Below are 23,931 nucleotides of genomic sequence, written 5' to 3' on the forward strand. Positions count from 1 at the left end.
AGTTTAGCATTTCAATACAATGTGCCCAGAAGGGAGACCCTGCCAAAAAAAAAAAAAAAAGTGAAGGCTTCCAGGGGAGGTGACATATGAGTTGGGTCCTGAAGAAGGACACGTAGAGGACAGATTGGAGGAGAAGGCAGTGCTTTAAGCTGACCTGTACTGAGATGGCACAAGAAATATAGTCTATTATAGGAAGTTTAAGCTTTTTCTGTAGCCTCAGGCCTCATTAGTCTGGTCTTTCTGATGGAGAGAAGGACAGAGAGAAAAATGAGGCGTTAAGGCTAGAAGAGGCAAGGGCAAATGTCCTACCCGATTCAAGCCTGTTCAGAATCCCCCCACCCTATATCATTCAAGGATGGTGTGTGTGAGTGAATGAGTGAGTGAGAGACAGAGACAACTTTGTGTTTGACATTTGCTTTGAATATCTTAGTGTCTTCGTGGATGATTCTTTCTCCCCCACACTCCTCCCATTCGCCCCCACTCCCACACTCCAAGTTACCATCTGAATATTTTGGGGGGGTAGGGGGAAAACTTACATGATCTGGTCAGGATTTTTTCCCAACTTTTCTTAACATTTTTTACAAATAGTTTCTAATAACCTTAATAGATGTTAAATAAATCAATGTGTACATCACACGAAGCCATATTTGTAAAAAAACAAAAAACAAAAGAACCCTTTAAAGGTCTTTACAACCTGTTGCCCCAATGGTCAGGTGTTTGTTATTAAATTTTAAAGCTGTGACTCCAGGATGTAAGTATCTCCACAGAAACAAGTGCCTTTTCTCAGGCCATCTTGTTGCTCCTTCCAGCTGTGGGGAGAGTTCACTCAGGAGGGGCCTCATCTGATGAGCAAGAGAAACAAGAGATGCAGCCACTCAACAGCTTTCAGGGACCCTCACTAGTTGGGTGCAGGGTAGACCCCTGGATGCAAATATAAGGTGGACACAGACCCTGCACTAGAGGAGATCACAGCCTGGAATCCTGAACAATCTGGGATTTCTGTCCCACTGCTCCACCTAAAGATAGTCCTGGGTTCTCCATCTCTAGTCACATCTAAAGCTAGGTTTTCTAGACACTAACACTAAATGACAGTTAAAAGGGCCCGATCTGAGATTAGGAAGATTCACTTTGATCCACTCACCCCATCTTACACTGGGTCTGTATGTTTCAGCAGCACACTAAAGACTTTTTCTGATAAAGAACTGCTTTCCAAAGTCTAATGATTTGGTAAATGTCCTCCAGGCCACCTCCCAGCAGGACCCTGGGCCGTCCCACAGCCTCAGAGAATTGGTCCTCCTCGTCTGCCACTCCAGCTCCATCTGGCCCTGATTAATCAGGGCTTTTCCTGGGGACATGGAGTTCATCCCCCCGTGTTATTTCTGTCTTTGAAATCATCCTGCCCTTTAAAGCTCAGCTCTTTTGCCCATCCCTAGCCCTGTTCACCCAACACAAAATGAACTAGATATCTGGCAATTTTCCATTTCTTTGATCTCGACAGATATCAAAACTAGATCCTTTGATCCAGGAAAGCAACTCTGCAGCATCAGCTATCCCATTTGACCTTATGATTGAAATCTATTAATTAACCACCAAATCTTCAGTACATAATGGGGCTGATTATATGGGTGAACAATTTCACTTGAGGCAAAGAAGGATTTTATTACAAAGCATTTACATTTTTTAAGTTCAGCACTTTGAGAACTATTATTCACATTTGGAAAATTATGATTTGCCTCATACACGGTAAATTTATATATGTGTGTATATATATATGCATATATATTATATAAAGAAATGAATAATTGAGGGGAAGTTTATATCTTTAAATTCTAATTCTCTGAATTGCTATTTAAGTAGGTCTATAACTTCCAAAATGCTTGAAGCAGGAGAATGACATGGTCAAATTAGTGTTTAAAATGTGTTGCTTTAAGCACATGAAAAAATGTTGCACTCATCAGGGAAATACAAATCAAAACCACAATGAGATCCCACCTTACACCAAGGAGAATGGGGAAAATTAACAGGGCAGGAAACCACAAATGTTGGAGAGGATGCAGAGAAAGGGGAACCCTCCTGCACTGTTGGTGGGAATGTGAACTGGGGCAGCCACTCTGGAAAACTGTGTGGAGGTTCCTCAAAGAGTCAAAAACAGACCTGCCCTACGACCCAGCAATTGCCCTGCTGGGGATTTACCCCAAAGATTCAGATGCAGTGAAACGCCAGGACACCCGCACCCCGATGTTTCTAGCAGCAATGTCCACAATAGCCACACTGTGGGAGGAGCCTCAGTGTCCATCGACAGATGATGGATAAAGAAGCTGTGGTCTATGTGGGATATTCCTCAGCCATTAGAAACGACAAATACCCACCATTTGCTTCAACGTGGATGGAACTGGAGGGGATGATGCTGAGTGAAGTAAGTCGGTCGGAGAAGGACAAACATTATATGGTCTCATTCCTACAGGGAATATAAGAAATAGTGAAAGAGACTATAAGGGAAGGAGGGAAACTGAGTGGGGAAAAAATAGAGGGTGACAAAACATGAGGGACTCCTAATTCTGGGAAACAAACAAGCAGTAGTAGAAGGGGAGGTAGGTGGGGGGATGGGGTAACCGGGGGATGGGTACTGAGGGGGGCACTTGATGGGATGACCACTGGGTGTTATAGTACATGTTGGCAAATTGACTTTAAATAAATAAAAATGTATTGCTTTTATCTAACCTTCATTGGCTTCCTAAAGGCAATATGTAACACTCTAAAAATCTATAAATCATTAAGTTGGCCAAAGAATTAACTATTCAGATTCAGCCCATCAAAAAAAAAATCCTACTTTTCTAAACTTAGTATCAGAGACAAGAAAATTAGCACTTGCACTGGCCTCTGAATATCTACCCCTATTCATTTCTCTCTTCCAGGTAGAATGTACAGTTCATGAAAGCAGAGATCTTACTGCCTGATTTTTATCTCCCAATATAGTAGGTACCCATCAGTACCCTCTGGTTGATTATTCATCACATTGACCTGTGTAGCTTACAAACACCTCTCTCTCTACATCCGTATCTCCCAGATTTGCTCATTCACTGGAGAAACACAGCACCTATCATATCCTAAGGCCTGGGCAAAGGTCCTGGCAATGCAGAGGCTCCTGCTTTCAAAGGACTCACTATGTAGGACAGTGGCTCTCACATTTCACCGTGCATTTAAGTCCCTTCTGAGGAAAAGACAGAGAATTTGCATTTCTCATACAGGCCCAGGTGAAGCAGATCCTGTACTATGTGGCCACACTTTGAGAACCGCTGGTCTAAGTTTCCTCAAAAAATTAAAAGATAGAAGTGCTATATGATCCAGAAATCCCACTCTTGGTACATATCTCAAAGAGATACCTGCACCCCCATGTGCTTTGTAGCATTATTAACAGTAGCCAAGATATGGAAACCATCAAAGGGTCCATTGGTGGATGAGTGGATAAAGATGTGGTGTGTGTGTGTGTGTGCGTGTGTGTGTGTAATGGAATACGACTCAGCCACAAGCCAAAACGATATCCTGTCATTTGCTACAACATGGATGGAACTTGAGGGCATCATGCCACGTGAAGTAAGCCAGGGAGAGAAATACTATGTGATCTCAATCATATGTGGAATCTAAAAAAAGGCAAACTCATAGAAACATAGATCAGAATGGTGGTTGCTGAGGGCTGTTGGGTAAGGGAAAGGGGGAGATGTCGATGTAAAAACAAAAGTTCTAAGATGAATAAATTAAAGGAATCTAGGGTTTACCATCGTCGTTATGGTTAATAACACCGCATTGTTATTCCCTGCTGTCTTATGGTGTAATAAAGCCGTGTGATAATGGGCTAAGGGCAGATCTTAAGTTCCTCACCACAAAGAAGAAATGGTAATTATGTGCCCAGACGTTAGTGAATGCTGTGGCAGTAATCGTTTTGCAGTGGATACGTGTATCGGATCAACATGTTGTACACCTTAAGCTTACACCCTGTCAGGTGCCAATCATATCTCAATAAAGATGGGGGGGGGATCACGGGGAGAGGGGATTCCTAGAAATTCCTGGGAGAAACTGGCAAACCAGATGAGCACGGCAAGAGCCGGGCCGGAAAGGACCCACCACCCTACTGCTCACTCCTCAGGGAAGAACTCACCACCTGCTCACCTCTAAATAACTGTCATTAAAGTCTGGGAAAAAAAACAAAACAAAACAAAAAAATAATAAAATAAAATAAAGTCTGGAAAACATTCCCCCTGAAAAAACTTAAGCAAGCCAGGAATTCTAATCCTTTAACCCAAAAAACATTTTTTTTTAACTTTTTAATGAAAATAGAGTAGAATGTCTGAATCAGAACTGAAAAATCGATGTTACATTTGGGTGTTTTTCTTTGCATTCATAAGTGAACTTGCCAAATCGTACTGATGTTTTACGATGCTTTTATCATTAGGCACGTGCCTGAAAACATGTCCTAGCAGTCAAAAGTGCCATTCTCCTCTTTAAAAATCCTACAAATTGACACCAAAGTTTGTGTAAACTGTTTATCTTTTCAACTTATTAATAATGATACAAAAAAAATACATGACTGCCCTCTCCTCATAAATAATTCAAACCATAGAGACCCAGGGAGCCCTCCCTGGGAAGGCATGTCCAACTCCGCCCCGCCCGGCTGGGAAGGAAGGGGGACAGCGCGGGGTGCACCTCTTCAGTCATTGTTTTCCTACACAATTTCACAGGCTATTGACAGAAATTTACAATTTTGTTTTTTTATTTCTAACACACACATTATGACAAAATGCATATTTTCCTGCTACTGGCTTTTGTCCTTTACTGGCTTCTGGTGTTCCCGTTGCTCTCCCTTCCCTGTAGGACCAGAGGGCAGGGCAGCACCATTGCCCGGCGCTAGGGCCCGGCCTTGAGCAGGGTCGGGCTGCTGGGGCTCCTTCCCTGGCGGAGCGTGGCCGCGGGCACCCGTGGGCAGGCCTGTTGGCAAAGCCTCAAGCATGAGGTCGCCGCGTGTAAGGACCTGTGCACGGCCGCGTGTGACACACACTGCGCAACAGCCTCCCGAGAGGCCACACCAGGCCGCACTCTCCTAAGTGTCCCGACACATCCTTCCCCACGCTCTCACCCACCCTGGACGGTATCGAACTCTCCAAATTCTGCGATATGCCAGATGCTCGAGAGCAGCTTTCCTGGGAGCTCATGGGCAGTATTCTCCAGAACCAGTGCATCTTTGGAATTTTTACTCTTCTTTTAAAACCCTACCTGCTCCCTCGCTTGCTCGCTCTCCCTCCCTCCCTCCTCGCTCCTCCTTCCCTCCCTCTCTCTCTCTGTAGTTGTCATTTTAATTTAACTGATCTTATTTTCTATCTTCTCCCTAAAGAAATTTCCTAAGCAATAGAGAGACCAGCCTTCTCTGGGCTTCCCTGAGTTCACCAGTGTCCTTTTTAAAAGACATGAGCTCCACAAAAATACCCTACCCTAAGATCCAGTAATCACATCACTGGGTATTTACCCCCCCAAAAAATCACAGTATTTACCCCCCAAAAAATGCAATTCAAAGGGACAGTGCACCCCTGTTTACCGCAGCATTATGTGCAAGAGCCAAGCCGGGAAGCGGCCCAAGCGGCCACAAGAGGTGAAGGGACAAAGGAGGTGTGGAGCGTGTGCACAGCGGAGTATCACTCAGCCACAAAGAAGAATGAAATCGTGCCCTTTGCAATGACAGGACTGGAGCTACAGGTAGGACGCTGAGTGACATAAGCCACAGGAGCACGAATACCGCGTGACCTCACTCACAGGTGGAATTCAAGACTCGAAACAAATGCACAAAGGGAAGGAGAGAGGGAGAGACGAGCCGAGAGACAGACTCTTAGCCACAGAGAACACACTGCTGGTCGCCAAGGGGAGGCGGGGGGGGGGGGGGTGACAAGGGGATGGGGATCAAAGTGCACACTTCCCAGGATGAGCATGGAACTGTTGAATCACGGTATTGTCCAACCGGGACAAATACAACAGTGTAGGGTGACTGTGCCGGAATTAAAATTCTCAACTTAATTTTTAAAACTTAAAAAATAAGTAAATCAGAGACGTGAACTCCAACGGAGATACATCGAAAGATTAGTGGTAATCGCTTTCTGAGTGACAGGTGACATTTTCCTCTTCTCATCAGCACTGTCTTTTCCAAGTTTTCTCAAATAGTTACTATCTGCGGGGTGCTTAGTCCTTTCCACGCCCTGTTCTAAGCGTTTTCCATGCTTTATCTCATTTTACCCAAAAACCAAGCCTGAGAAGTACAACCAGTTATCCCTGCCACGCACACGCGGGAGAGAGGTGAAGCGCTTTTCTCGAGCCCCGCAGCTAGCAAGGCGAGCTGATTCCAGGCCCGAACCACTGCACCACACTGCCTGTGACACGCAGCATTTTTGTCATTTGAGTAAATAAGACCTAAATGTCAGCCGGAAGCACCTGCATTTACTGGCCCCAAATCAGCAGCGCGATGGCTCTCTTCCCCCCGGACCGACTCCGTACTTCAAGGCCCTCTTCCCTTCCCAGCCGCCGCAAGCTCCTGTCCCCAGCCTCCTCTGTGCCCAAAGGCTTAAAGACACAAGCTCCGACCCACTGGAGGTTTTATGGTCGTTCAATCTCCCTGTAAGTCACTGTATCAGCTTCCCCTGTCTCGGGTGGAGACACCTTGTTCTGTAAAACACACACGGGAAGTTAGTTGTTGGCTCCTCTGCGTGACATTCTCGGCCACTTTCTGCTTCTCTCCGAAGCTCCTTGAGTCTCGCTCCGAGCGGACCGTTCACCTTCCCTAACACCAGCGGCTCGGCCACCGCACCCCGACATGCTCCCCGGCTGGGGGGCAGCGCCTCCGCAGTGGTGGCAACGGCCGCGGATCACCGCGAGGCACATCAGCAGACTGGGCCCAAACTGGCCTCTAGAGAAGGAGACTGGCACCTCGTTATGGTAAAGAAGCGCCACCGAGCATCTGGACCGTGGCAGCGCACGGTGATTTTGTGTGAAATGACGAGTTTCAGCAATTTATTACCCTGCGCTTTGGGACAGTCTTCCCCGCAAGGCCTGGGCCCCATGCGCCCTCCGCGGGACGCTGCGATTCGAGCCACCCCCTGTGAGCACCCTCCACGTCGGGGATTCAGCTTTGCGGGCTGACGCACAGACTTATTCCAAAGAGACAAGTATGCGCCTTCTAAATTCTAATTAACAAATTATCTGCCTTCTTCATTTGCCTCATGCCAGCAAGAAAATTAAGGCAGCTTCTTAATAAAACATTTGTGTCAATCTGCCCTGTTAAGCAATAACCTCCTCATCATTTTTCCACATAGAGAGAGTCAACAATGGGACAAAGCAGACAGGCAAAAATAAAAAATAAAAAAAAGACCTGAAAATGTCATCAAAATGGCTACAGTTTGCTGAGCTCTTACCCGGGCCTGGCACTGTGGCTCTGTTTACAAGCGTCACTTCATTAAATCTTCTCAACTGTTCTATGATGTGTTATCATCATCCCCGTGTCACAAAGAAAGAAAATGCTTAGAAACTAAAAGATTTGCACAGTCACACAGCTTTTAAGCAGCGGAGGTAGATTATCAGTTACCATGGCTGCATAACCAGCTACCCCAAGGGGCGCTGGGGGGGCTCAGTTGGTTAAGTGTCTGCCTTCCGCTCAGGTCATGACCTCGCGGTCCTGGGATCGAGCCCCACTTTGGGTTCCCAGCTCAGCGTCAAGTCTGCTTCTTTGTCTCCCTCTGTGATCTCTCTTGCTCTCACACACTCTCTCAAATAAATAAATAAAATAAAAAATAAAAAACTACCCCAAAACTTGATGGCTTAAAATAAGAACCATTTATGGAGTTGATCAAACCGCAGGTCAGAGATTTGGGCGGAGCTCAACAGACCTCCGCTAGGCCTCACGGACGTGACCGCAGTCAGCTACCGGCTCCGTGCCAGGTTCTTACCTGCGGTGGCTCCCCATTCCCCAGGTTAGCTCAGGCTTCTTCGCATGGTAGCCTCGGGGTTCCGTGCACAGAGAGACAAGGACGAGTCCCAATGCATATACACTTTTTGTTCCTCTGCTTGCGTTGTATTTTTTTCTCTCCCATTGGCCAAATCCAGGCCCTAAGTGGCCCAGATTCAAATCCCGAGTAGGACGCCACCTCTTGAGAGACCATTTTTCATCATACCACAAGTTTCAACACACATGGCGATGCCAAAACGCACTGCCTCGTGCCATTCCTGGACTTGTCTGGCCCCGGATCTCCTTACCACCACCCTGCTCCCATCTGCTCTGCTCTGCATCACATGGACACTGACTCCTGTGAGCTGTTTGCAGGCACCTGTGAAAGCCGGTGCAAAGGGATGGAAAGAGATTAGAAGACAGAAGGCAAGAGAAGCAGGGTAGACCTCACCCCCTCTCTGCCTCAGGCTGCATCTCTAGCAGCACAGTCCCCTCTGCACAGGTCTGGCATGGTTTCAGTCTCCACCTCTTCCATGTGTCTCTTCCGCCCAGGGGCAGTCATGGCTTCCTGCCATCACTAATCTCAAGGTTCCCACATCATCCTTGGATTTCCTAGCCCCTCCAAAACCCGTGAAACCAATTCTCTGCATTATATTTCCTCTGTTCTAAATATTTAATGATTTCCGTTATCTGGTTGAACACTGAGTGCAGCGTATGCTCCCCGGGTCTTTTGAGTGTCCTGGGTGGAATCACTCTGTATTCACTTCTGCAGTACTAGGCACAATGGAAGCAACCATATTCGTCCGCTCAGAAAACACTCATTGAGGGACTATTAGGCCTAAACCCGGAGCTCGAGACTGTAGCTACAAAGTCGAATAATATCTTACAAAGTTGACCCAAAGGAGACAGGTCTACATACCAATGATAACCACATAGTGAAGTTCTTTAATGAAGATATAAGTAGACTTTATTGAAAATGCAGTCAGATGTGTGAGGTCGGTTCACAGGCTCTAGAGTCAGATCATCTAGATAGGAATCTGGGGCACTTTGACTACCAATAAAGCAAGTTATTTATCCTCCTGGCCTCCTGGGTACAATGGGGGGTAACTGGATCAACTTCATAGGATTCCAACCATACCTACACTGGAGCTTTAGGCAGTGCCCTTCTGGCCCATGCTAAGTGATCAACACGCATTAGGCATGACTTTTATGGGAACACAATAGAAGAAACACCCATTTGCTTTGGGGATCAAAGATGCCTTCCCAAAATGAGGCCCTTCAGAGGACCCTTGAAATAAGAGTTAGAGGTCACCAATTGAAATACCACTTCCCCAAAGAACTTTCTCCAAACACCGTCTGAAAATGACTTATCCTCCTTCTGACCACCCTCAGCAGGTTGTTTCCATACCCCTAGAACAGCAAAATCTCATCTTAATTTTTGTTACAGCAGCTTCTATCTTCCCTACAAAACCGTAAGCTCCTTGAAGACAAATGCTGTCCTTACCCCTTATCCATCCTGGAAAGTTTATCACGCTGCTTGGCATATAAGTAGGTGTACCAGGTTTGGTTTGGTTTGTTTTTTAGGTTTTTATTTTGATTCCAGTTAGTTAACACACAGAGTTATGCTAGTTATACTAGTTACACCAGTTTCAGGTGTTCGATTCAGGGATTCAACAAGTCCACACATCACCCAGCGCTCATCATGACAAGTGGACTTCTTCACTCCCATCGCCTACTTAACCCCTCCTCTACCCATCTCCCTCTGGTGACCATCAGTGTGTCCTCTATAATTATGTTTTGTTTCGTTTCTAACAAATTCCAATGTCTCTGCTGTAGTTGCAAATCTTTAGAAGAAGCCATTATCTTTGGGCGACGAAATCGTGACCTGGTAAAACCTTGATGCAGCGTTTTTAGGGTCATTAGTATGTCACAAACGTGCCTGCCATTCATAGAAGACACGAGCTTGGAAAATAACATGCGTGCCCCCTTCTCAAGAGATACGTGATGTATCTCTTGAGAACACTATTTATAATGATATTCACTGACATCGATTTTACAATATATTTCAGTAACCCACTGCAAATCATAAACCTCAGTGAAAGAGTCCTTATTTATACTCAGTGAAGTAACTTATAAGGGGTATAAATCTGTGTTGTCCTGATGGGTGGTTTTTGCTAGCTATTCAGTAAATACTTATCATTTGAGTATCAGTTAATGATGAACAAAAATTTAATGTTTTAAATATAGTAGGTTCCATATATAGTGAATTCTTTAGGATCATAGAAACTATTTCGCCGACCAGTGTGCCAGTTATGAAGCCAAACCCACTCTGCTCACGTACTGTGTGAGGCTGGAACTGAGCAACCAAACTTCTGCTTTGGAGTCCGCGAGAGGGAGGAGAACGGGAGGCTTGGGAGGGAGAGAGCAACTGTTGGTCCTTGAGGGCTTGCTGTAGACGGCCTGTTCCGAGCCCTAGGGGAGCAGCACCGTAGCCAGGCTTCTGCAGCTCTGGCAGGGCCTTCCGGGAAGAGCAGTGGGTGTTTCCCCCCCAGGGAGAAGCAGCCTCACCCTGCCGCCCCAGGACACCAGGACCAGGCAACTCGCACCCCCGTACTGAGGTCAGAGTTTCAAATTAATTTTAAAAGCCTACTCTAATTTTTCTTTCTAATCAACTTCATTGAGGCTTAATTAACACAAAAAAGTTACTATTTTAATTGTATAGTTTTAACATGTACTAATGTAATCATCATTCTAATTAAAATACAAATAATCTTCATCATCCCAAAATGCACCATAGTGCTCCTCTGCCATCAATACGTCTCCACATACAAGGTCCCACAAAAGAAATGATGTATTCTCTAGTTTTGCCTTTACAAAGATTTTAAGTTGAAAGCATGCAGGATGTACTTTTTTGTGTCTGGCTTCATTTTTTCAACATAGTATCTTTAGGATTCATTCATGTGATTGTAAGAATCAGTAATTTTTTTATTGCTGGTAAATTTTTTTTTGTATTGATGTAACATAGTTTATATCTACTCACCTATAGAGTTGCTGCTAGTTTGGGGATATTATGAGTGACATTGCTTTGACATTTATGTACAAGTAATTGAATGCACATATGTTTTCCTTTCTCGTGGGTAAATACCTCATAGTGCGCTTGGTGAGTCATAAAGCAGATGTAATGTTTAGATTTATAAAAAAAAAAAAGTCAAACTGTTTTTGAAAGGGGTTGTACCATTTTATATGCTCATCAGCAATGTTTTCGAGTTCTAGATCCTCCACATCCTTGCCAGTACTGGTGTGATCAGTCTTTCAATTTTAGTTATTCCACTTGGTGTGTAGGGGTATTTCATTATGGTTTCATTTGTACTTCCTAATGACTAACAATTTTTAGCACCTTGTTACGTTAATTGGCTGGTCGGATATCTTCTTTTGTAAAGTGCCTGTTTTGTCCTCCTATTGCTTGTGTGATATATCCTCTATTGTTGAGTTATAAGGGTTCTTTATATATTCTGGATGCAAGTTCTTTATCAAATTTATGTATTGGAATATTTTCTCCCAGTATATGGCTTCCCCTTTCATTTTACTGTGTCTTTCAAAGAATAGATTTTAATATTGATAAATTCCAAATTATCAGCTTTTTTTTTCTTTTCTGATTCACGATTGTTGTATCCTAAGTAATTGTTACTTTGCCTGCCCAAGGTCACAAAGAATTGTTTCTGTTTTGCTCTACAAGTTAGCTTTTAAATTTAGATATATTCACCCACCAATAGAACACCAAAACATAAGAAACTGAGAAAGAAAAAGAAAGAAGAAAGAAAGAGAAAGAAAGAAAGAAAGAAAGAAAGAAAGAAAGAAAGAAAGAAAGAGAAAAGAGAAAAGAAAAGAAGGTTAACTTTGATCAGACATTTCAGTATCCCTCTCTCAGTAACTGTCTTTGTCAGTGTGGGCTGCTATAACAAAATACCATAGACTAGGTAGTTTAAACAACAGAAATTATTTTTTCATAGTTCTGGAGGCTGGAAGCACAAGATCCACGCATCAATGTAGTTGGATGCTGGTGAGAGCTCCCCTCCTATTTGCAGATACGACCTTCTAGCTGTGTCCTCACATGGTAGAGACAGAGAGCTCTCTCTATTGTCTCTTGTTATAAGGTCACTAATCTCATCATGTGAGCCCCACCCTCATGTCATCCAAACCTAATTACCTCCAAAGGCCCATTTCCAAATACACAAGAAGGTTAGGGCTTCAACATACGAATTTGTGGGGAACAAAATTCAGTCCATAGCAATAATGGATAGAATGACTGAACAGAAAATCAGTACGGACGCAGATTTAGGCAGCACTTTCAACCAACGTGACATTAATTGACATTTGTAGAGCACTCCACACAACTTTTTTTTTCAAATGCCTATAGATATGTCCTATTTTGGGTTCATTAAAATTTTTTCAACAAATATAAGAATCTCTTCTCTGACTACAGTGGAATTTCATTAAAACTCAAGAACAAAAACATTTCTCAAGAATGTCTAAATATTTAAAATATAAATAACACACTTCTAATAACCCATGGATCAAAGACCTCAAAAGGGAAATTAGAAAGTATTTTGAACTGAACTGAATGAAAATGATAACATAATATATCAAAGTTTAGGGAATGCCACGAAACTAGTAATTAAGGAGATATTTAGAGTACTAAATGCCTATCTTAAAAAAAAAAGGAAGGTACTCAAATAAATAAACTTTGCACATTAAGAAACCAGAAAAAAAAACAAATTAAATCCAAAGTAATTTGCAGAAAAGAAAAAATATCAGAGTAGAAATCAATGAAATAAGAAAACATGGAGACAAACAGATTTTGTTAACATTTTAATTCTCCCTAAGCTAATCTATAGATTCAATGCAATCACAATCAAAATCCAAACAGACTTTTTTTGTAGAAATTTAACAAGCTGATTCTAAAATTCAAGTAAAAATGCAAATGACTCAAAACAGTCAAAACAACTTTCAAAAAGAAGCACAAAGTTGGAAAGCCAACATTGTTTGATTCCATAACATGTTATAAAGCCACAGTAATCAAGGGAGTAGGCTATTGACATAAAGACAAAGAGAACAATGGAAAGAATAAAGAAATAGACCCATTTCAACACAGATACAAATTCAAGTCAGTAGAGAAAGGATATTCTGTTCAACAAGCGCTGCTGGAATAATTAAATATCCATATCTAAACATTAGTTCAAAATGGAAAAAACAAACAAAATGGATCACATTTGTAAACCTAAAACTATAAAACTTCCAGGAGAAAATCTTTGGAACCTTCGGTTGGGCAAAGGTGTCTCAGATATAGTATCAGAATCACAGTTGATAAAAGAAAGAACCGTTAAGTCGGACCCCGACAGATCTTGAAACTTCTGCTCTTTGAAAGGCCCTGTTAGGGATCCCTGGGTGGCGCAGCGGTTTGGCGCCTGCCTTTGGCCCAGGGCGCGATCCTGGAGACCCGGGATCGAATCCCACATCAGGCTCCCGGTGCATGGAGCCTTCTTCTCCCTCTGCCTGTGTCTCTGCCTCTCTCTGTCTCTCTGTGACTATCATAAATAAATAAAAAATTAAAAAAAAAAAAAAACTGCTGAAAGGCCCTGTTAAAAGAACGGAAAGACAAATACAAAATGAGAGGAAATGTTTGCAAGTCATGTATCTGATAAAGGAAGTTATCTAGAATATATAAAGAAATCTAAAAACCCAATAATAAGAAAACAAAAACCCAGTTTAAAAAATGGACCAAAACAACAGACACTTTACCAAAGAACATATACGAGTGACCAAGAAGCCAGTGCGAGGCTAACGACATGAGTCCCCGTATCCACGATGAGATACCACTCGATGCCTGTTAGGAAAGGGCAAGGTAAGAACGACTGGCAGGGGCAAGCACTGGCGAGAGGGTAAAGGAGCCAGAGCTCTCACTCGCGGCTGCTGGAAGTGGAAAATGGCACAATCACTTTGGAAACAGGTTTTGCAGTTTCTTAAAAATCTGAATGTGCCACAGAATCCAGTCACTCCGGCCTGGGTATTTACTCAGAAGATACGAAAGCGTCTGTCCATTCAAAGACCTTAGGCATGAAGGCGCCCAGAAGCTCTCTTTATAACAGCCCGAAACAGGAAACAACCCGAATGTCCCTGAACCAGTGACGGATAAACTGGTACATGGACACAAGAACTAGTATTCAGCGGAAAGGAATGAACTGCTGATACACGCCACAGCACAGATGACTCTCAAAATACATATGACGTATGAGAGGACAGAGAAGGGGGCCCGGCGGCTCTGTCGGGTGAGGGCCCAACTCCTCGTTTTGGCTCAGGGCATGACCTTCCGTTGTGAAGTCGAGCCCCGAGCTGGGCTCCGCGATCAGAGGGGAGTCTGCCTGAGGTTCTCTCCTTCTCGCCCTCTCCCTTCCCCTCTCCCTGTGCCCCTCCCCTGCTCGTGGGCTCCCACTCTCTCCCTCTCTCTCTCTCATAAACAAATTTCAAAAAAAAAAAAAAAGATAGAAAAAAGTAACTCATATTGCACTATTTCATTTATACAAAATTTTAGGAAATGCAAACTGATCCACAACGACAAGAACCAGATCCGCGGTTGCCTGAGAAGGAGGCACTGGGTAGGTGTGAGGAGAGAGGGAGCTTTAGGAAGGTACGCAAGGACGCTGTTGGAGGTGACGAAGGTGTTCATTATCTTGATTAGAGGGATGGTTTTGCAGGTGGATGCATATGTCAAAACATCACATTTTACACATTAAATATGCACAGTTTACTGTAAATCAATTATACTTCAATAAATCTTTTAATAATAAATAATGGAATGTTTTCTGCTTCCTAACTGAACCTTGATTGTTATAGTAGGAAGGAAGGAAGGAAGGAAGGGAGGGGAAGAAACTGTAGCATGGAATTAAATGGAATGGAAAAGGAAAGAAACAGATGAAATGGAATGAAATAGGAAGAGTCCACCCCTTTAAAATCCTTCTGCCCAAAAAACTATTTCCATATAAATTAGAAAATTATTCGGGACCTTATCATTGCAACTATTTAAGGAGAAAACACATTAAGGATGCTTTAGTATTTAGTGGCACAGGATTAGAGATAAGAATACATGTATTAATATGCTCTGATAAATCTGTAAACTTTTTTTGTCAAAGCAATATTTCTGAAGGAAGAAAACTACATTCTCTAATTTTTCCTATATATTAGTTTGACAATGTGTTCATTTTTTTCATTGTGAGTAGTTGGTTGGCAGGTTCAGTTGAAGAAGTTGACAGGACATTTCACTGCGTAGCTCGCGGGTCCAGCACCTTACAGTCAGACCTTACAGCCCACACTGGAAGATCTCTATGGCATTTCCTATCCCTCCCTCATAGTCCCTCGTAGGATACCAGTAGCACCTGTGCAGGGCTTACTCCTCGGATCCCCCAAGGAGTCTTACTGTTACACAAAAACATGCGTGCAATAAACACGTGTACGTCTAGGGAAATCAAGAGTAACTGCTTGTGACGGAACCTGCTAGCTGACCCTAATGTCCAGCCTCTCTTTCTTCCCTGTAATATTCCATCCTCACAACAAGGTTTGGCATGGTGTGTAACCAACTAACCAGCAATTACATTTCCCAGATTCCTTTGCAGCTAAAAATGGCAAAGTTCCCACCAATGGAATATAAACAGGAGTGATGTGTGCAGCTTTTATATCACTTCCTTAAATGGGAATCATCTGCCCTTTGTGTCTCTCTTTTCCTCTTCCCAGAAACTGGAACATAAACGTGGCCATAAAATACCAGCATTAAAATTGCAGATGTGGCCAACACCCCCCTCAACAGTGGGGCAGCGTGACTAAACTGACCGACCTTGTGAGGCAGAGTCATCTCCCTGTCTTGGACTAATCCCTCCCTCTGGAACAGTAAGTGACAGAGAAAAAAACTTACTCTTGCTTGGGCCTCTGTGGTTTGGGGTCTCCTTGCTAAAGAGTATGATATCTCCCCCGATGGTTGGGGATCCTTGCCCTTGCCCCCCAGACTTGGTATATTTCATAGAACAAAAAAGATGTGGGAAGAGTCATGAGTAAGAGACATAAGAAGGTGATAATACTGGGGCTCCTGGTTGGCGTCTGACTTCTGATTTTGGCTCAGGTCATGATCTCAGGGTCGTGAGCTCAAGCCCCACATCAGTTTTAGCATTGGGCGAGAAGCCTGCTTAAGATTCTCCCTCTCCTTCTCCCCTGCCTCTCTTTCCCAAAAAAAAAAAAAAAAAAAAAAGTGACAATACTGAAGGACTGAAGGTGATAGAAGGAATTTCCTAGCCAGAGGCAAAGAAATCACAGAGAAAGAAGAGAAAGAAGAGCTCTAAGGATGATAGAGGTAGAGGACCTGGCTGATGGAAAGAAGGGTGAGAGGAGAGTCGGCGTAGCACTGAGCCTCTGGATTTAAATCAAAATGAATTTGAAAAACTTCCAGCCAAGAGCATTTCACTCTCCTGCCATGATTGAAAGCCAATGTATTGTTGGCGGTGGTGAGTTCTCTCTCTGATTATACAGGCAAATGTGTTCGTGAAGTGAAGTGGTATCTCTCCCCAAAAAGCAAATGCCCTGTATTGTACAAATATTAAAAATAACATTGAGTTCATCTTTTGAGAAAGTAGATTTTCCTCTAACTTTTCAACTACACAGCAGTAATTAATAATTAGATGCCTATTTATCTTATTTCCCACTTATCCGTATCTAGCCTTCATAACATAGGTAAGAAATGTGCCATTTCAAGACTCCTGGTCTTTTTAAAATAAAAATACTCACTTTTGGAATAAAATATTGCCATCTGAAGCTAAAATGTGTGTCATGAGGACACCACTCAAGTCTAACATGCAAATGTGGCATTTCGCCGGCTTTGCTCTACCGCTGAAATGTAACCCTGAACTCCCACTACTCCTTTTCAAGAAAATACTGCTGACATCACTCCCTATCATCTATACTACCTATTTCTAGCAATCATCCCCTATCAGCAATGTAGAAATAATAAGGATTTAGCTCAGCTGAGCCGTTTTACTGCTCCCACCTCGGCTCACTCACCCATCTGAAGGGTCAAGGGGTCAGCAGATCCGAGACTGGGCTCAACCATAGCAACTAGTCTCCGCTCCACTGATCTATCATCCCATTCCTGGTAATAAGGAGCAAGCTCAATCATGCAGGCTTTTTGGTCACATCATGCCTGCTATTCCGCTGGCAAAAACATGTGTTTGAGCCCAAAATAAAGAGTAAGGAAAAAAAAAAAAAAAAAAAAAAAAAAAAAAAAAAAAAAAAAAAAAAAAAAAAGAGTAAGGAAATACACTCTGTTTCTTTAATGGGATAAACTGTGAAGCCATATGACAGTGGGCATGGGTATATGCAACCAGTGAAGAATTAGGTCCATTAAAGTATCCTACCAAAACCCACTGTATGGATACTGAAAGGGAAAACTCTTTTTCCATGCTCTCTTCCCAATACTTCTGACATCACCATGAGGTGGAGGGTGGGGGTCCCCCCATCCCAACCATTTCTCCAATACCAGCTGGATGTCCTGTCATTTCAATTCTGACATAACCTGGAAATAGTGTCAGATCCCACAAGGGCTCATTCCTACAAGGCTGCCCCCTCTCTTCAGGCCAGTTGAGAATCCAGGTGGCTACCTGGGGTTACCACTCACGGAGTATAAATCAGAGGTTCTCACGACCTATCCCCCTCCTTAGGTTCAGTAATTTGCAAGAGCAGCTCACAGAACTCAGGGAAACAGCTTACTCATTAGATCACCAATTTATTATAAAAGGATACAATTCAGAAACAGCCAGATAGGAAAAAAGATATATAGGACCAAATATGGGGGATATGACAGAGTTTCCATGTCCTGTCCAAGAGCACCAACCTCCCAGCACCCACATGAAATCTCTCTGAGCCCCATTCTTCAGGGATTTTATGGAGGCTTCAGTTTTATAGTCATGGCTGATTAAACCATGGGCTATTGGTGATTAATTCAACCTCCAGCCCCACACCACTCCCCAGAGGTCAAGGGTTGGGTTTGGAAGTTCCAACCCTCTAATATTATGTGGTTGGTTCCCCTAACAATGAGCCGCCATCCTTAAGGGCTTTCCAAAAATCAGCTCATTAACATAAACAGGTGTAGCTGTAAGGGGCTTGTTATGGATTTAAATAGACACTTTCCTTGCTCTTAGCATTTAGGAAATTCCAAGGGTTCTAGAAGCTCTGTGCCAGGAACCAAGAGGAAAATCAAATGTATAGTATTATAAATCACAGTATCCCAGGTACACACACACACGGGCTCTTACATATACACACACATTCTGCCTTGTCTCCTGCTCCTATTTGTCACCTCTCCTTGAGCTGTCCCTCCTAAATACGTCCTGATTCAAATATAGTTGTAGCTACATTGGTACAGTAAAAGCAGAGACTGAGTCAGCCAACATACTCATATTCTGGAAATGTCACTAACCAACTATGTAGCCAATGAGAGCTGTGGAAACCATCTCAAGTTTCTTTCCAAGTCCTAATTCCCAGTTCTGTTTAGTTTTACCTTCCCACCATTCCTTTCCATCCTCCCACAACCATCAGACATTACCCACATTTATTTGTTCAGCAAAGTTCAACTGGGTGCCTGTTATGTATTAGGCTCTTTCCAGAAACTAGGAATTCAGAGAAATATCAAGCCAAATCCTCACGTTGCAGGAACCACAATCCAGTAGATAAAACAGACAACTAAACCAATGATAAGTTGTGACGTAAGTGCCTGCTGTTAAGTTTTTCACTGTCGAGGCATCCATTTCAAAGGCAACCATCTCTAATAATAAGTTGCCAGCTACACAACTAGATACAGAGCCAGGCCACCCCACCCATGAAGTTCCCCCTTTAGGGACCCCTGAGTGACTTAGATTAAGCCCTTAGCGCCATAAATGACCCTGTGTTTCCCTTCCTGGGCCTTAATTCCCACTCTTGTGTTTTAAATTCACCAATAAGGAGCAAACCCATGAAACCATAGGCCCTTCACCCTCAACCCCAATAAAGGCAGAACCCTAGGTCCACTGTCTCTCTCTCTCTCTCTCTACCCACTCAAGCTAATCTTAAGTGTGGAAGGAAAAATCTGATGGGCTAAACAGGTTCTGTTTTCTCTCCCGAGTCTAAGGTAAATGGTTAAGCCTCATCACGCATGCGAATTTCTGATTAAGTGTGCACGTGTCAGCACAAAAACTGTAACAAAGGCAGGTTCACAGACTGCCCCACTCTCTCTTCAGGTGCGAGTTTCCAGAGAGTGCCTGCCTAGCCCTCCTCCTCACTTCCTGAGAGAAGAGTCTTTCCTACTGAAAGGAAAGCTAAGTTGATCTTCCTGATAAAATGCTGAATGGGTGTTGGAAGGAGACAAAGCCTAATAAAGCTGATCGGGCTGGACCTGACTCATAGGAATACATTTTTAGAGAATTGAAGAATGAGTTGAGTGAGCTTGTAGAGATGAGAGAAGAGCAAAGAGGAGGAGAAGGAATTCTAATCAGTATAAAAAAACCACAAGTGTATTATTAGTTTTTCTACTACGACAAACTTGGAAACAACACAAATTTGTTATCTCACAGTTTTCTTGCATCAAGAGTCACAACTAACCTGGATCCTGTGGTTCAGTATCTCACAAAGCTACAAAAGAGTTGTTAGCTGTGCTACCGTTCTCATGGAGCATGCGTGCCTTTCCCAAGCTCCCTCACTCATTCAGTGTTGACTGAATCCAACGGCTTGTGGTTGTAGGGCTGAGAAAGTCCTCCCTTTCTTGCTAGCCGTCAGCGGCTGGGGGTCACAGTCCCTTGCCTCGTATCCTATAGTCAGTTCACAACATGGGTAAATTTGCTTTCTTCCAGGCCACCACTTCTATTCTTCGAAAGGTTCATCTGATTACGCAGGCCCAGCCAGGACAACTCCTCTTTGATTAATTCAAAGTCAATTGATTAGTCTCCTACTCATGGGAATGATATCCCATCATATTCACAGGTCTCCTTCACACTCAAAGGGAAAAGAGATCACATAAAACAAGAGTGGAAACCTCGAGGCCACCTTAATGCCTACCGCACTGTATGTCTGTAACGTCTTAATGTGTTTTAGGAATGACAGTAAAGAATGGAATTCTTTTTCCTTAAATTTGCTTGTCAAATTGCGTTTTGTTAACTGCCAGAAAACCCAATGCTTGGTCTTAGGGTTTATAAAAGAGAAAGTGTTCATGAATACTAGGTCTTGAACCATGGAAAAGACCAAATAACTTGTGACAGCTCCCTGGGTCTCTGAAAGTCTAATTTCAGATATTATAACGTTAGATTCACGGAACATGTGCTTTCAAATAAACACAGTAAACTACAGGGGAAAGTATCAATATCTGGATTTAGAAAATACTAAACCTTTTCAGGGGCACCTGGGTGGCTCAGTTGGTTGGGTGTCCAACTCTTGATGTCAGTCCAGGTCATGACCTCAGCACTGTCAGTTTGGGCCCCACACTGAGCTCCGTGCTGGGTGTGGAGCCTACTTAAAAAACAAGAAAAGAAAAAAAAAAAAAGAACTACAGATTTCTAGATGAATTTAAATTGCCTATGTAGAGCAAAAAAGGAAGACTATCTTGTCCTTAGGAGAGGAAATATTTTTATATATTTTTATATTTACAAAATATTTTATATTTTTTATATTCCACATATATATTCTATTCTATTCATACATATATATATTCTACATATATATATGTTCCTCTATAACAATGGGTGGCGACTAGGTTTATTTCCGCTTTAAAGATTTCTTCTAATGGTAATTGGAAATTAACCCTAAGACATATTTCAAAGAACCATTGTAAAAATGGAGGATGTTTAAAGGCACGTTATTAAATAAACCCTTATAAATTCCGTGTCAAAAGAAATCCCTAAAATGTACTAATGGCCTAACGTTTTTTTGTATTTGGACGTATTTTACTTCATTCAATATTCACAATGGTATTTGAGCATTTGTTTTACTTTCTCCATTTTTTCAGGTTAAGGGACTTCACCAAGACTACACAGCTGGTGCGCACAGCCAGGAAGGAAACAAACCTAGAATTTTCAACTCCAAAGTCCTTCATTTTTCCACTCCGCCACAATGGTTTCTCAACCACTCGTCCTTTTATTCATTCATTCAACAAACATATTATTGGCGCTTGTTGTATTTCAATAGTGGTCATAAGCTCTGGGCAATACAGTAAACAAGTACATTTAAGCTTTGCCTTCGTAGAGCCACTAGGATGGTGCGTTCAAGAAAACCTAGTGTAAGGTTTTCCTCCTCCTCACCCGTGTGAATAAAGCTAATTTCCTCGTCTGTGACTCCAGAGCAGGTTATACTTAGTACTTGGAGGGCACACAGCATTGTATCGTGGTTTACTGTATCCCAGACAATGGGCCACACAAGGTACCTTCCAGGCTCCCTTCCTAGGACGCCTGCCAAGCTAATGGGGCACGCATCTGTCACAAATCAGAGGATACAGAAGAAAGGAAGGGAAGGAACACACAGCCTCAGTTGATTGTCACTTTAAAGGAGGAAAGGAAGGCCACACCGCTCTAAATCACTGAGACGGCTAAACAGGAAACTCAAATAATACACAACAGAAACACACCAGCTTAAAACACATTAACTCCTAGAAGAAATGGAGTCACTGGCAGATGCTGGCAAGTCCTTTCTTGCAGCAATAACTTCTGCTTCATCGGAATGGCACCCTCAATAAACATTCTTTTAACACGCTATTTTGCTGGCTTCTTGTCACTGGAGTTTAACATTTTTCTCTGTAGCTCAAGAGCTTCTCCTGAGGGAAATATATGAAAGCAGTGGGTTGCCTGCGAAATCCTGGGTAATGTTAATCTAAATCCCCACACGTTCTCTTGTTCCTCTGACTCTGAATTATATCAGCTTTGAAGATTCGGTGTGATGCCGCATCCGTACGGTTCTCAGTTAAAAAAAAAAATATTTGTCGCCCCAAATTGATAACTCAATACGGTATAAGACAACACAGCATCACATCACGTAGCGTAACACAGAATTTCAGTAAGAAAAAGATATGCTCGCAGAAAATGATTTTTTTTCCCTAAAAGAGATTTATGGTGATTCGTCCTTGGGGAAAAGACTGACTTTTGGATGACTGAATTTGGTATTAATATAAGAAGTTATTAATAATTGGGTATATATCCCTCACCTACAAGCTCGGGGGTTTGGATAAATCACTTTACCTGTTACTAAGTCAGTTCTCTCACCTGTCGAATGGAGAAAACCACAGAATCTACCTGGCAGAGCTGTTGTAGGAGGAAAGTGGGCAAGGCGTAGGGCGCACGTGGCTCAGCACCTGCGAGAAGCGCCCTCCCAATAAGCGTTCGCGGCTCGAGCGACGCGCGCGTGTTAGGCACACACGCCCCTCTGCCTGGAGCACCCGGACTCCTGGAGACTCTGAGATACAAAATTAGGAGAAAGCCCTCCCAAGCTCCCTGCCAAAGAACAATAATATTTCCAGCCGCTGGAGAAATATGTTGCAAATAGTCCTGCTCAAGTCTCTTATTAGATTCTTGCTTGACTAATGGGGCCACTTCTGAATTTGGCATTCAGAGTCCTCCCTAAATACATCCCTTACGGGACTCAGCGACATTCCGTTCTCCATGGCTACATGTTTCCAGCATCTATCACCTATAATTTTTCTTTCTCTTTCTACAAGACTTCTTACTGGTTATGGCCACTAGCTGGGCCTTCTCTTTATTTCTCAACATTTATTTCTTGAGCAAAATATTCTTATGTTGCTTATAAAATTACTCCTCTCACGTGCGGAGTTCCGATGACGCCGCCACCCTTCCTGCCCAACCCAGCCAAGCGACCCAGCCTGACCGCTGCTCGTCACTTCGTCCTGCCCACTGTTCCAAGGAAATCATTCTTTTCTGCACCATACAAATTTAGAACATAAGTGTTTGATAAACAAGACGTAAGCAAAATATTAAAAAGGCAGAAGAAAATAACAGAGCTTCTGTTAAATGAATTAATGTCACAAATTTTCGGTTGTGAACATATTTTCTTCGAGATTATTCCAGGTGTGGACCAGAAATAGAATTTTGACAAGTATTTGTTAATCTCCAACTTTATGCCAAGCACTCAGTCGACTGCTGAGGGCACAGCCGCAAACAAGACAAGCGTGGTCTCTGCCCTCACCGAGCTTAGACTCAGGGAACACACTGGAAAGACAAACACTAAGCAAAGACTTGAAGTATGAAGGCGAAGGTGAGGCTGTCACCGTGAGGCCAGAGACGGTTAACTGCGTAACAATCCTACAGTCCTGTGTCCCTCCTCAAAACAAAATTCACATTGAGGCTCTAACCCCCGGTGTTATGGTATCAGGAATCTGGGCCTTTGGGAGGCAATGAGGTTCCGATGAGGCCACGAGCGTAGAGCCCCACGATGGGCTTAGCATCCTCAAGAAGAGGTAGAGACCAGGACTCACCTTGTCTTCCCTATATGAGGACACAGGGAGGAGCGGCTGTCTGCAGGCCAGGAAGAGGGCCCCCACCAAGTCAAACCTGCCAGCACCTTGGTCTTGGACTTCTTAGCCTCCAGAATTATAAGGAACAAATGTTGTTTAAGCCACCCAGTCGGGGTTGCTCTAGTGGTGGCAGCCCCAGCCGACCAGCACGGCTCCCTCCCACAGCGTAAGGCACCGCTACGCAGACTGCAAACCCCGTTAGTGACCACCTACAAATTATCAACTTCGAACTTTTGGTAAAATACTTTTATGTCTGCTTTGTTTCAAGAATAGGAAATAGATCCCGTGCTTTGTATGTTTTCAAATTCATTTTTAAATACATTTTAATTATTTTTTTTTTAAAAAGTCGTTGGTCTGTGATGGGTTGGTTGTAAAT

This window comes from Vulpes lagopus, chromosome 4 (assembly GCF_018345385.1).
Source record: "Vulpes lagopus strain Blue_001 chromosome 4, ASM1834538v1, whole genome shotgun sequence".
Classification (NCBI taxonomy): domain Eukaryota; kingdom Metazoa; phylum Chordata; class Mammalia; order Carnivora; family Canidae; genus Vulpes; species Vulpes lagopus.